This window comes from Prionailurus bengalensis, chromosome C2 (genome assembly GCF_016509475.1).
Source record: "Prionailurus bengalensis isolate Pbe53 chromosome C2, Fcat_Pben_1.1_paternal_pri, whole genome shotgun sequence".
NCBI lineage: Eukaryota > Metazoa > Chordata > Mammalia > Carnivora > Felidae > Prionailurus > Prionailurus bengalensis.
In genome coordinates, this window is record NC_057350.1 from 94,208,803 (window position 1) to 94,222,165 (window position 13,363).

A 13,363-nucleotide genomic window follows, 5' to 3' on the forward strand; every position below is an offset into this window, starting at 1 on the left:
ACCCAAGCACCCCTCCATTTTTTTTTTTTTTTTGGTACTTCTCAAATATTTTATCTTGAGTGTGTTTTAGTGGACAATTGTTGTTTTCCTGGCTGTTGAGCATTTAACCCTTCATTCCTAATACTCCAACATCCCTTTTGAGGAATCCCTCATGGAATATGGTTTAATGAGAGGTAATGCTTCTCTGTTACCATAGATAAGAATGGGGTTGCAGTCTTCCCTTGAGTAAAGCTCTGCCAATCAGATGCTATCTTTATAGGACTTTGTTTTTTAGCATGTGCTAAAGATATGGAAAGAAGTGAAGATCATACGCATTCCAGTAGCCAACATCAATGTGCAAACCAGAGTCTGTGGATGCAATAATCTTTGCTAGTATTTCTACCACCTACTACTCCTCACTAGCTCCTGCCCATTTCCCAAGGTTGATCCTCACATTAATTGTGCAAAAAAATAAATCTTTTTATCCTTTAAGATAGTTAGTTTCTATTGCTTGTGACCAAGAATGACAAGATGTGTTACTTTTACAAATCCAAATCTTGTCAGCTCTACCTTCAAAATATATCGAGAACAGACCTGTTCTCCCCTCCCCCATTACCCTTTTCTAGGCTAACATCTTCCCTTACCTGAACTATTGCAGTAGCCCCCCCAACTCATCTCCCCATTTTCACCCTTAAACATTGGCTGTCTATTCTCAGTAAAGCAACTAGAGCATTCCTGTGAAAACAGAAGTCAGCTCTTGTCACTGTGCTCAAAAAACTTTAATAGCTTCCCATTCGTCACCTACTCCTCTCCCCTTCACAGCCACCCCAGGTCCCCCTTTGCCTCACTTTTTTTTTTTGTTTTTTTCATTTCATACCTGATCTGGGAAACAAAGGCAAAAGAAAAAATTGAATTTCCTTACAACTGGCAAGTCCTTGAGACAGGCAGAATGACACTCCTCTAGGAACTCAACTGCCTCAACGATGACACTTTGCTAAGGGCAAAAAGCAATCTTAGCTTAACATTATCCTGACCTCCGGGATCCTGTAAGTCTACCTTAACACATAAGAATTCCTTTGGAAACTTCCTTTATCTCTACCCCTCAAGATATACATTAGCAATCATCCTCCAAGCATTTGGCCCACTGATATACATCTGAAAGATCTCATGACTGAGTTTTTTACTAAACAGTAATAAATAACTTTTCCTAATCATAGCTAGCCCCCTCGGATCCTGGGAACCTTGCCTCCAAAATTTTTTGGAGACTTGCTCTGTCCCTAACCTCCTCCTAACTTGAAAGTATATAATCAGGGGCGCCTGGGTGGCGCAGTCGGTTAAGCGTCCGACTTCAGCCAGGTCACGTTCTCGCGGTCCGTGAGTTCGAGCCCCGCGTCAGGCTCTGGGCTGATGGCTCAGAGCCTGGAGCCTGTTTCCGATTCTGTGTGTCTCCCTCTCTCTCTGCCCCTCCCCCGTTCATGCTCTGTCTCTCTCTGTCGCAAAAAAATAAATAAACGTTGAAAAAAAATTAAAAAAAAAAAAAAGTATATAATCAGTCACCTGTCAGAACCCCAGTGTAGCTCTTTCTGCCTAGGGGTCCCATCCCTGTGCTTTAATAGAACCACCTTTTTGCACTGAAGTCATCTCAAGAATTCTTTCTTGGCTGTTGGCTCTAAACCCAAACATTTCCACATCAGTGCCATTATTACCTGCAGTTCAGTCATTGTTTATCCTCTGTCTCTCCATACTAGAATGTGAGTTCCATGAAGGCAGAGCATTTTGTCTGTTTTGTTCCCTGACATATTTCCAGTGACCAGGTCACTACCTGCCACATTATAGGTACTCACATTTTTTTCAAAGAAAGAATAAGCAAAAGAAGAAATGGGGAATGAAAAATGAAAAGGAGGAAGAAGGGAAAGATCTAAGAAATTTTAAATACTACATGTTATAATGAAAATTTAGTCATTTATCAATTGTTTTAAAGTTTCTTTTAAAAAAGTTTTTATTTAAATTCCAGTTACTTAACATACAGTGTAATATTAGTTTCAGTTGTACAATGAGTGGTTCAACACTTCCATATAACCCCCAGTGCTCATCAAAACAAGTTCCCTCCTTAATCCCCATCACCCATTTTCCCACCCTCCCCCCCCCCCACCTCCTCTCTGGTAATCATCAGTTTGTTCTCTATAGTTAAGTTTTCAAGTTTTTAAAAAAATCTTAATTTATTTATTTGAGAATGAATGTGAGTGGGGGAGGAGCAGAGAGAGAGAGAGAGAGAGAGAGAGAGAGAGAGAGAGAGAGGCAGAAAGAGAATCCCAAACAAGCTCCATGATCAGTGCGGAGCCCAATGCAGGGCTTAATCCCACGACCATGAGATTATGACCTGAGCCAAAAGCAAGAATCAGAAAGCTTAACCAATTGAGCCCCCCAGGTTTTCAAACTTTTTGAATATTTCTTCAAATGAAACATCACAATGAACTCCCATATATAAAACAGATAAGAGCCAAGCTGAATTGAAAAGGGGAAGAGAGATCCTGACTTGACTTCATGAAGATTCTGCAGAAATTTAAGTTTTTTCTAAAACACAAAATCTGAAAACCACTGACCACTGAATTTGAAGGATCAGACCCTTAATTTATAGAACAAGAAGTTGAGATTTACTCCTAATAGAAATTCACACCCATTTTTGAAGTTATCTTGTAAAAAAGGTAATTGTTTTTGAATTTGAATCTAAGTAATCTCCAAATCTGATTTTTTAAGTAAATACAGGAACCAGAGAAATGATCAATTACACCATAAGGATACAATCAGCAAGATCTAGACTTGCAGACACTCTGCAACAAAATCTGGTTTCTCCAACAAATAAACAGCAAGAAGAAAATGAGCAACAAAGGGGTAATCAATAGATCTGACTTAAGAGACATATAACCAAGCACAATATACGGATTTAATTTGGATCATGATTCCAACTTTAAAAAAAACATGAGAATAGTATTTCTGCTTCTCCTATATCTGAATAAACTGTTAAATAACCAATTCTTTTGCAAATAACAACTATACATATTGAGGAAAGTGCAAAAAAATGTTCTGAACAGTGGAAAAAAGCATGATCAAAAGATTCTGCAGAGGAGTAAAAGCTTGGGCTGACATGGGATAAGTTTCACAATTTTATGGCTATTAGAATATGAAAACTCTTGGGGCGCCTGGGTGGCTCAGTCAGTTAAGCATCTGCCTCTTGATTTTGGCTCAGGTCAAGATCTCATGGTGGTGAGATTGAGCCCCACATAGGTCTCTGTGCTAAGTGTGGAGCCTGCTTGAGATTCTCTCCCCCACCGCTGCCCGCCCCTCTACCCTTCTCTCACTTGTGTGTGTGCACACTCTCTCTCTCTCTCTCTCTTTCCCTCTCAAAAAATAAAAATAAAATAAACAAAATTTTTAAAAAGTGTTTAAACAGAGATAGTATCAAGTCTGGTGAGGATGTAGAAAATAGGACCTCTCATACATTGCTAGTGTGGGTGTTTCTTGCAATTAAACACACAATTGCTTAAGATTCAGCAATCCCATTCCCATATATAAGAATGCTTGAGGAAATTTTATTCACAATTGCTAAAAAGTGGAAAAACTCAAACGTATATCATTAGTGAATGCATCAACAGAGAGCGATACATCACATCCCACGTTTGGGATGTACTCAGCAATTTCCATGCAACCAAAAGGATGATTCCTAGAAGAATTACGTTAAGTGAAATAAACCAGAAACAAAAAGCTAAATGTTGTTATGATTCCATTTGTATGGATTCTGAAAAAGATAAGGCCAAAAACAGATTAGGCTGAGGGTAAGGAGACAGGTTTACTACAGAGCCACAAAAAACCTTTTGGGGATGGTAAAGTATTCACGTCTTGAGTGTGGTAATAGCTACACAAATGTATACCTTTGTCAAAACTCATGAATTTTACTGCATACAATACCTCGATAAACATACTTTTAAAAAGAACAAAATGGAATCTGTTTTCAAAATTTTTCCAGAATGGGAAATACAATAGTTAAAATCCAAAATTAACTGGATGGACTTAACAGTAGAACATAGGTGATAGAGGAAAGAGTCCATTAACTTGAAAATAGATTAATAGAAATTATGCAATAGTAACACCAAGAGAGAAAAAGTTTGGCTTAAAAAAAAAAAATGAGAGCTTCAAGAACCTGTGGGAAAATATCACATGTAATTGGAATCCCATTGTTAAGAAACAATGGCCCCAAATTTGTCAAATTTGTCAAAAGACATGGATAGCTTTTGCCACAAGAAAAGTTTCTACTTCCAGAAGATCCGCAAACCCAACTTAGGATAAATACAAAATAAGTCTTACATATCATAGTCAAATTGCTGAAAACCAAAGATAAGTTTTAAATCTGTGATGACTAGGCTACTGAAATTGCAGCAAGCATATGAGACCAAGTAAACTGTGTGAGATGCTAAGGACCAGAGAGCACAGACAGGCAAAGAAATTCTCTATTTTGGACAACAAAGGTAAATCAGAGGAAACTTAAAATTCAGGGAATTGTATGATTCCTAAAGTTCTTAACCTTTGCCGTATAGTGAGTGAACTAGAAACTTCTCTTAGATTCTAGTGCCTTTGAGCTCATGTCCCATAAGTTGTCAATTCCTGCACTTAATAGATGTCATTTGCGAGCATTTGTGAGGATTGCATAAAATAGTATTAGTGTGGAGAACAGTGCATTGAAAGCATTCACTAAATGCTAGCTATTACTATTATTATTTATCTGACAAATATTTATGAGTACTTATTATACACCAGGCACTGTGCTGGACCCTGGGGATAAAACTATGAACAAGCTGATGCAGTCTTTGCCCTCGTAGAGCTCAGAGTTCACTGAGGTCTATCTCAACAATCCCCATTCCAGCCCACTACTTTCCTCTTCATACAACTGGAGTTCACAAGGCCATACGACATCCTAACCATCCATGGTAGATAGGTAATTTCATGGTAATGTGTATAAAGTAGAAAAATGTTTCCCTAATGTACACTAACATGAAAGTTGTGATGCTTGATATTGTCACAGATGTGATAAAAAAGCCCAATGCTTTATCTCTCATTATTTTTACCTTCTCTTTCACACACAGTTGAATTTATTTTACAGAGGCTATTAAAATATTAGGCTATTTTCTCCTTCATTAAGCATAATTTGCTTTAATTTTTCATTAACATTTTGCCTGCTTCTCTTTTTGAAAATTAAATGGAGCTGGTATGTAGAGTATAATAACAAGTTGAGATGTTTATCAATATTTTAAAATTACCTTGGTTTATTTTCCTAATTAAAATATTGTTCATTTGTTTTCTTTTCTTTTCGCATTAATGTGACTGACCAAGGAATGTATATGCATTAAATCACTGCTCTTGGGAACACCAATATGAAATTAAAAGTCGTTATGTTAACATACAGCAGATATCTCTAGACAGCACTTCTATATTGCTTGATTTTTAAAATTGTGAACATGGTTTACTTTTATAATTTAAAAGTTGGGGAAACAAAATAGCCCTAATTATGCCATTCTCCTTATCAAACCCTTGACTCTCTATTAGTTATCAATAGCATACATCCAAGCACTTTCCCATGAACACTCAAGGTCTTTTACCAACTCTCCCCCATACCAGATAGAACAAATATGTTTCCATGCTATGAAAATAAGAAACATAAATTAAAAGACCCATTTCCTGGAATCTCTTAGAGTACCTTAAGGTAGGAAACACAATTCATATATTTATCTGAAATTTTTAAATGAGAAATTAAATAAATCAGCTATCCATAAATTTTACAATAGTGCAAATCTCAAAAACAAAAATAAAAAGAAAAGCTTGAATTTCTAGTCTACTAGTCTATTTCATTATCTGTTAGAATTGTAATGAATATATTTACTATCTTACGATCTTAGGTCCCTAAAGAAAAATCAATTGTGTTTGATTATCACAAGATTATCAAAAGGAAGGGATTCTTTAGTAAAACCAACTTTGTAAAACCTGGGTCATGAGATACTAAAACAAAGCAAATTAAATTAAACATTGATTATTTACTTAATGAAACACTGAAACATATAATAGAAATGTCATAATTAAAAATCACAAGTCTAATACATCAGATTTTCTTAAATATTACATACACATTTATCAAACTAAATACAAATTATATTGATTACAAAACTTCTTACTACTTTTATACTTCAAGTAGTTAGAAAAGTATTAATACTCTGAATTTAAATTTATGCTTTTCATTATTTCTATACTATTCTTATTATCATTCCTCATTCCTCTTAGGGGTTGCTTTCCTAAGGTTACAGAAATATTAATTACCTTGAGGGGTATAGTACCAAATAAAACAACCAAAACCATCCATGCAAGCTTGCCTAGGTTACAGATTCTGGATTGTCAGCATATTGAGCCTAGCTCTACCCTTCAAATCTTAGTTACTGATCTCCAGGCTATACTTCCTTTTCATATTTACTTTCTGTGGAAAGACTCTAATGTGAAATCTAGGATAAGGTATTTTGGGCAAAGAAGAGTCAAAATCAATAAGAACAGTAGGGGGTAAATCATGGAATATTAGAGCTAACAGACACCTGAAAATCAATCTCTGCTCACTTCATTTTTCTAAATGAGAAAAAGAAAAGAAATTAGATAACGGTGGCAAGGGGACTATGATTCCTTTCTAATAATCTAGGAATCATGATTTTACAGTCATGATGAAGGATGCTGGCAATAAAAAAGAAGACTAATGTGACAGGCAAAGTAAACAAAACTTGAAGGCTTGCTGGTGACTGATTAGATGTAGGAAGATAATATAAAGTTCGAAGTGCAAATTTTTGTAACAGGTAACATGCTACAGGGAGTTGATTTTCTACAAGGTTTAGTACATTTACAGTAGAGCTTGCCTTATTTCTCAAGGCAGTAAAATTGGTAGAGCCCCTGAATGGAGTGACTGGCGTTGAACAGTGCTATCTTTTTTTTTTTTTTTTTAATTTTTTTTTTTTCCAACGTTTATTTATTTTTGCGACAGAGAGAGACAGAGCATGAACGGGGGAGGGGCAGAGAGAGAGGGAGACACAGAATCGGAAACAGGCTCCAGGCTCCGAGCCATCAGCCCAGAGCCTGACGCGGGGCTCGAACTCACGGACCGCAAGATCGTGACCTGGCTGAAGTCGGACGCTTAACCCACTTCGCCACCCAGGCGCCCCGAACAGTGCTATCTTATATCGCCAACAGGATTGGCTATCCAACTGGTTTTTCTTCATGCGGTGCAATCATTTGAGGTGTTTTAAAACAGTGCTACTCAAAGTGTGATCTGTAGATTAGAACCAGTTTATAAACGTATAGAAAGTTTAACAGCAATTGAACAGTGCTGTGACATCAAGTGCATGCTCAGAATAATTTAGCAAAAATGGTCATTGGGAAGGATTGAAAAAACTCCTGGTCTTTCACAGACAGTTTGAGAAGCTGTTTTCAAAGAGAAGAGAAGGTATTTACCCTATATGAACTTATAAAAGTGGTGATAAAACTTTATATTGTATGAGACTGCTATAATAAATATATACATTTACCCTTGGTAAAAGTGGAAATATATTAACCGAAAAAAGATTAAATGAAATAATATATTTTAAATACTTAGAACACTGCCTGCTACATAGAAACACTCAATAGGTGTTCCCAGTGATGATGATGATGATGGCCATGATGTCAGTGACAATGCTGCAGTTGCCAGTTCTGTTTTTGCTCTTCTATAACCATCAAGGATTTCCATTCTGTTCCCAAGCTGCTGCAGTTTGCAACCACTGTGCTTACTGGTCCCTCGCTGCTGGGGTAGGCCCCACCCCAGGGGCTCTGCCCTGTCATTGTGCCATTCCAAACACACGTTTATCAATAATCATGGATTTCCTCCCACAGCAGCCAAACCTCATGGCTCTTTCTCTTTCTGCATCAGCTTGAATGGGAGTTACCAGGATATTAAGTCTACCAAGAAACCTAGCACTGCCTTAGGCTGCTTAATAATTAAAATGTGTAGTGTTGTTTGTGAAAGTCAGCTCCCACCTTCCTTGCAGGTTTATGTAGATTTACAAGAGAATACAAGTTGATTTAGAGAGTTATAGCTGAAAGAAACACAAGAAATCACCTAATGAAGGTTAAGACTGAAAGCTTCAGTAACAGTATGTCTGTGTCAGTCCAGCTCTGTCATTGCCTAACTGTGTGACTTTTGGTAAGTTATTTAACCTCTCAATCTTCTCTCTTAGCCTGATGTAGTAATTTATCTCTCTTGAATCAGTGACTATCAAAGCATGTGCTCAATAAATAATAGCTATTATTACTGGCACAATCCTACCATTCACAGAGGAGAAAACTAGGCCAAAAAGGCCAAAGATCACATGGTCGGTCTACAACTGAACTAGGACCAGATGTAAATGCTCTTTCTCATACCCCTAGCTGCCTTTTACCACTCCATTCTGCAATTCCATAAGTTCTTTTTTATTTTTTAATTTTTTTTTTTAATATTTATTTATTTTTGAGAGACAGAGTGAGACAAAGTGAGACTGGGGGAGGGGCAGAGAGAGAGGGAGACACAGGATTGGAAACAGGCTCCAGGCTCTGAGCTGTCAGCACAGAGCCTGACGCGGGGCTCGAACCCACAGACTGTGAGATCACGACCTGAGCCGAAGTCGGACGCTCAACTGACTGAGCCACCCAGGTGCCTGGACAAGTTCTTAAAGATGCCTCAATATTGTATTTATTTTGTCTCCCTGGAAAACATGGGCAAATAATATATATTGGGTTCAGTATATATTTTTATTTTGTGCATTCATTAAATCTGGAAATGCAGTGGTATGGACCTGTGGATAGACAGAACAGGGTAAGGGGTGAAGAGGGGGAGAATAAATCTGAGTTATAATTCCGCTGTATCCAATGGATGTGCCACCACTGGCTAGCCTCTGCCTTCGCTGGCTACAGGAATTCATATATATTGAGGTGGGTTTACAAAGTATTAAAAATCACCATAATTGTGAATTGACTCTATAAACGATTATATTAGGACTTTCAATTACAAACAACAGAACCAGCTCACTCCAGCTAGTTTTAACAAAAAAAGGCCAATCATTCTCAGAGGCTAAAGCTGCTTGCAGCAATACCCAGAACGTCCACCAGGCTGTCTCCAGTGCTCTGGGAACAAGTACGGATATACCAGCAACCTTCACCCCTGATGCCACTGCGAGCTCCGCGCCTCACAGCCAGACTCTACACCACACTTCCTTCCTCACGATGCTCTTTTGAGTCCAAGGCATTCCACGAGGGCTGCTAATGGCAGAATCTATGGCACATCCTGGGTGTCTGAGATACGAGAGGGACTAGGATAGTGACATACATAGCCTCCGGCTTGCAGATGTAGAACTCACAATGTGGGAAATTACCAGCATTTATCAAGAGTGTTTTTTTTTTTTTAATTTTTCAACGTTTTAATTTTATTTTTGGGACAGAGAGAGACAGAGCATGAACGGGGGAGGGGCAGAGAGAGAGGGAGACACAGAATCGGAAACAGGCTCCAGGCTCTGAGCCATCAGCCCAGAGCCCGACGCGGGGCTCGAACTCACAGACCGCGAGATCGTGACCTGGCTGAAGTCGGACGCTTAACCGACTGCGCCACCCAGGCGCCCCAAGAGTGTTTAAAAGGTTCTGGGAGTTCATAATATACCAAGTGTTCACGGTAATACTCATGCAGGTTTTCTTTGGAATGATGCTCTGTTCATACACCCCAAACATATTCACTATAAGGCATATGCAAAGTCAGATAATTCTCCTTTTATTTTTATTTATTTTTTAAAGTAAGCCCGATGTGGGGCTTGAACTCACCACCCTGAGATCAAGAGGGGCATGCTCTACCGAATGAGCCAGCCAAGTGCTCCAAATCCTTTTTGCTTCTTAAGGTTCAAAGCAAACAAATATTACTGCTCCTGTGAGCCTTCTTCCACCTAACCTCTGACGAAGTGCTCCCACCTCTGTGTTCCTGCAGTACTTCACTCAAATCACGCTGTGCAGTGGTGCGTGTACAGTATTTTGTGTTTTGCTGCTCATAGTGTATTATTTTGAGAGGCCCTCTCTAAAAGGCAGGAAAGTCACATCTTTGTAATCTTACCATCCCTACCTGCCATCCCCCTCCACTGCCCTCTAGCATAATACATGCAATATGGTATCCATTCAGTATATTTTTGTTGGACTTGACCAAATTGCAGGTTAGTGTTTTTAATACATTACACCTTGAAGTTTATGAGGTTTTTATTTGTTATTGCTGAATACATGAAGGTGGCTTGTGAAATCAATATTACTGCTTTACAGTCACACACTATATGTAAGTAGGACTTTTGAACATAGAGAACAAGCTAAATTTAGTATTTTTCCAAAGTTAAGTATTTCCAATCCTTAAAACATTTTTAAAAAGCATTGTGCTAATGAAAACTGGTTAATAGCAATGGGATATTTTAAGTGTTTACAAAATCCCTTTAGTCACCAGCTTGTAAATGAATGTATGTATAATATGTATCCATATTTGGCATACTTTTGATTTAATGAGTAAATATTCTTTGAATGTAGTGGCTGATAAGGTATCAACAAAGACCCCAAAATCCTTTATCTAAAAACTGAAACAAAGACATGGGAGAACTAAGCTTATGTATTATGAATTTTAATATCAAGGGAGGAATGATGTTTTTTTAATCACTAGACCATACCTCCCAAACCACACTGTAAGTTCTTTGTATTTTTGCCTTTATATTCCAGAACCTAGCATAGTAATACAAAGTTAGTAAATACTGCTTAAATAAGTGAAAGAATAAATATATGAAACCAAACAAAAATCATACCTGAGAATGACAATAATATAATAGCCAACCACACTAGAAAATTATGTTTCATATTTTATACAGAGAAACTGAGCTCTAAAAAAATAGAATACATTATATCATTATTTCCTGGGGTGCCTGGGTGGCTCAGTCCGTTAAGCATCCGACTTTGGCTCAGGTCATGATCTCACAGTTCGTGGGTTCGAGCCCCGTGTCGGGCTCTGTGCTGACAGCTCAGAGCCTGGAACCTGCTTTGGATTCTGCGTCTCCCTCTCTCTCTGCTCCTTCCCTGCTTGGGCTCTGTCTCTCTCTCTCTCTCTCTCTCTCTCTCTCTCTCTCTCTCTCTCTCAAAAATAAATAAACATTAGAATAAAATTATCATTATTTCCTAAGGTTGTTACAATCTGCAACCTTAGCATTTCTAAGATAGATATGTCCAATAAAGAGTCTGACTTTAATTTTAGTTGGGGTAGATATAATTCTTGAGATAACCAGAATATTTCCCTATCCTCATCCCTTTCTTGCACACAATGCACAATGTCTAAATATCCATCTACTAAACATCATAACTGTGTTTCTGGTTTGAAGGGTTGAAAACCTAAGAAAGTTTTAAATACTTTGAAACATTATTTTTGATTGGTGAAAGAATAGAGGAATTACTCACTCTATCCTAAGGAGAGAATACTTACAGAAAAAAAAAAAAAGAAAGCATATGCTTATTGATTGGAAAAATAAAAATGAAACAATTACTTTATCATTCAGATTAATAATTTCCTCCCTTCTTCCTCAACATCACTTCAAGAAGTGATATAGGGGATGATGATGTTTTTAGAAAATAGGATTCATTACTAGAACATTGGACTTAAGTCCTGATGCTGCTTACTCTGTGATGTTAAGCAAATCACTTACCTTATTTGAGCCTTAGTTTTCACATCTATAAGGTTGCATAAAAAATAATGTTCATTCCACCACTTTCATAGAGTTGTATGAATTAAGTGAAAAATCCACACAGATGAAAGAGCTTCTATCAATGAAAATTCCACAATTTCCAGAATGTAGACAGTAGTACAACAGTAGTCCTAGTGACTGAACAAGGTGAAATAAGGGACATTGCTGTCTTCATTTTATCACTGAGTGACCTGGACAGAAAAGTACTAAACCCCAAGCAGTAATTAATTCTGTAGTATGGCAGGGAGTTTGGCCTTCAGATAGCTTTAGTGTTGAGTTTCTTTACTTTGCTACAAGTTTCTTCACTTTGCCACAAATTCTAGCAGTTATGACAATCTATAACCTGACTAAAATGAAAGCTTAGCCTACAAAATCAGGAGGTGTTGTACTCAGCAAATAATGTGTAGGAAATGGGTCTTCTTTCAGAATGCCAAGAGCCCTCACAACAAAATTTAATTGGAGAAATGGCTCAGCTCCTATCAACCTATTTCAGGCCTTGAGAAGAACAAGACACATGGACTTGGAAAGGCTGAAAAGGATAAAATATTATAACAACAAAACTAGAAAAGCATAAAAGATATTTTTTAAGTTTATTTATTTTGAAAGAGAGAGATAGCACGCGCACATGTGTGCACACATGGGTGGCATAAGCAGGGGAGGGGCAGAGAGAGAGGCAGAGAGATCGCAAGCAGACTCCCCACTCTCAGTGCAGAGCCTGATGTGAGGCTTGATTTCCATGAACTGTGAGATCATGACCTAAGCTGAAATCAAGGTTTAGGCATTTATCCGACTGAGTCACCCAGGCACCCCAAATAATAATTTTAAAAAACTAGTGATATGAAGCTATTATGAAGTAGATGATATCAAATAATTTCTAAAATCAATGGATTTTCATTTAATAGAAATAGGCCATCATATACAATAAACGGTATATATGTATACATATCAATATGTGTGTGTATATATATACATATATATATATATATACACATTTATAAATTTGTAATGAGTTAGTCATGAATATTGCAAAAACTGAATGATTTATTTTACCAAAGGAAAAATAACTTTAGGCCAATGAATCTAGAAGAGTTTAATTATGCTCTATGGGTTTTTTTTTCCCATGAATAGAATTTCTTGCCAAATACACATTCTGTGATTTGATCATGATCACTTAATGAGCTAATAATATATTTTAAGCATTCCTTGCTTTTTTTTTCACACACAAATTACTTTCTCATGGGAGCTTTTGCATTTTTCTCATAAGAGTACATTTTTAGAGCCTTATTTAAAGTGCCTTTTGTAATATGTTTAGCTTGTATTTATTTGCATTCTCATATAACTGGCAGCTCTTGGAACTAGAAGGAATCTTAGAGATCCTGGATCCAAATCATTATTCTACAGATGAAGAAACTAAGAGTCAAGAATGATGGGGAACTTTCCCAAGGTCATATGAGCAGCCTATGATACAGCTGAGTCAGCTGAGTCAAGAATCTACACTCAAATGTCTTTGTTAGGACAGGCAGTTTGAGATAAACATAGAGGATGTT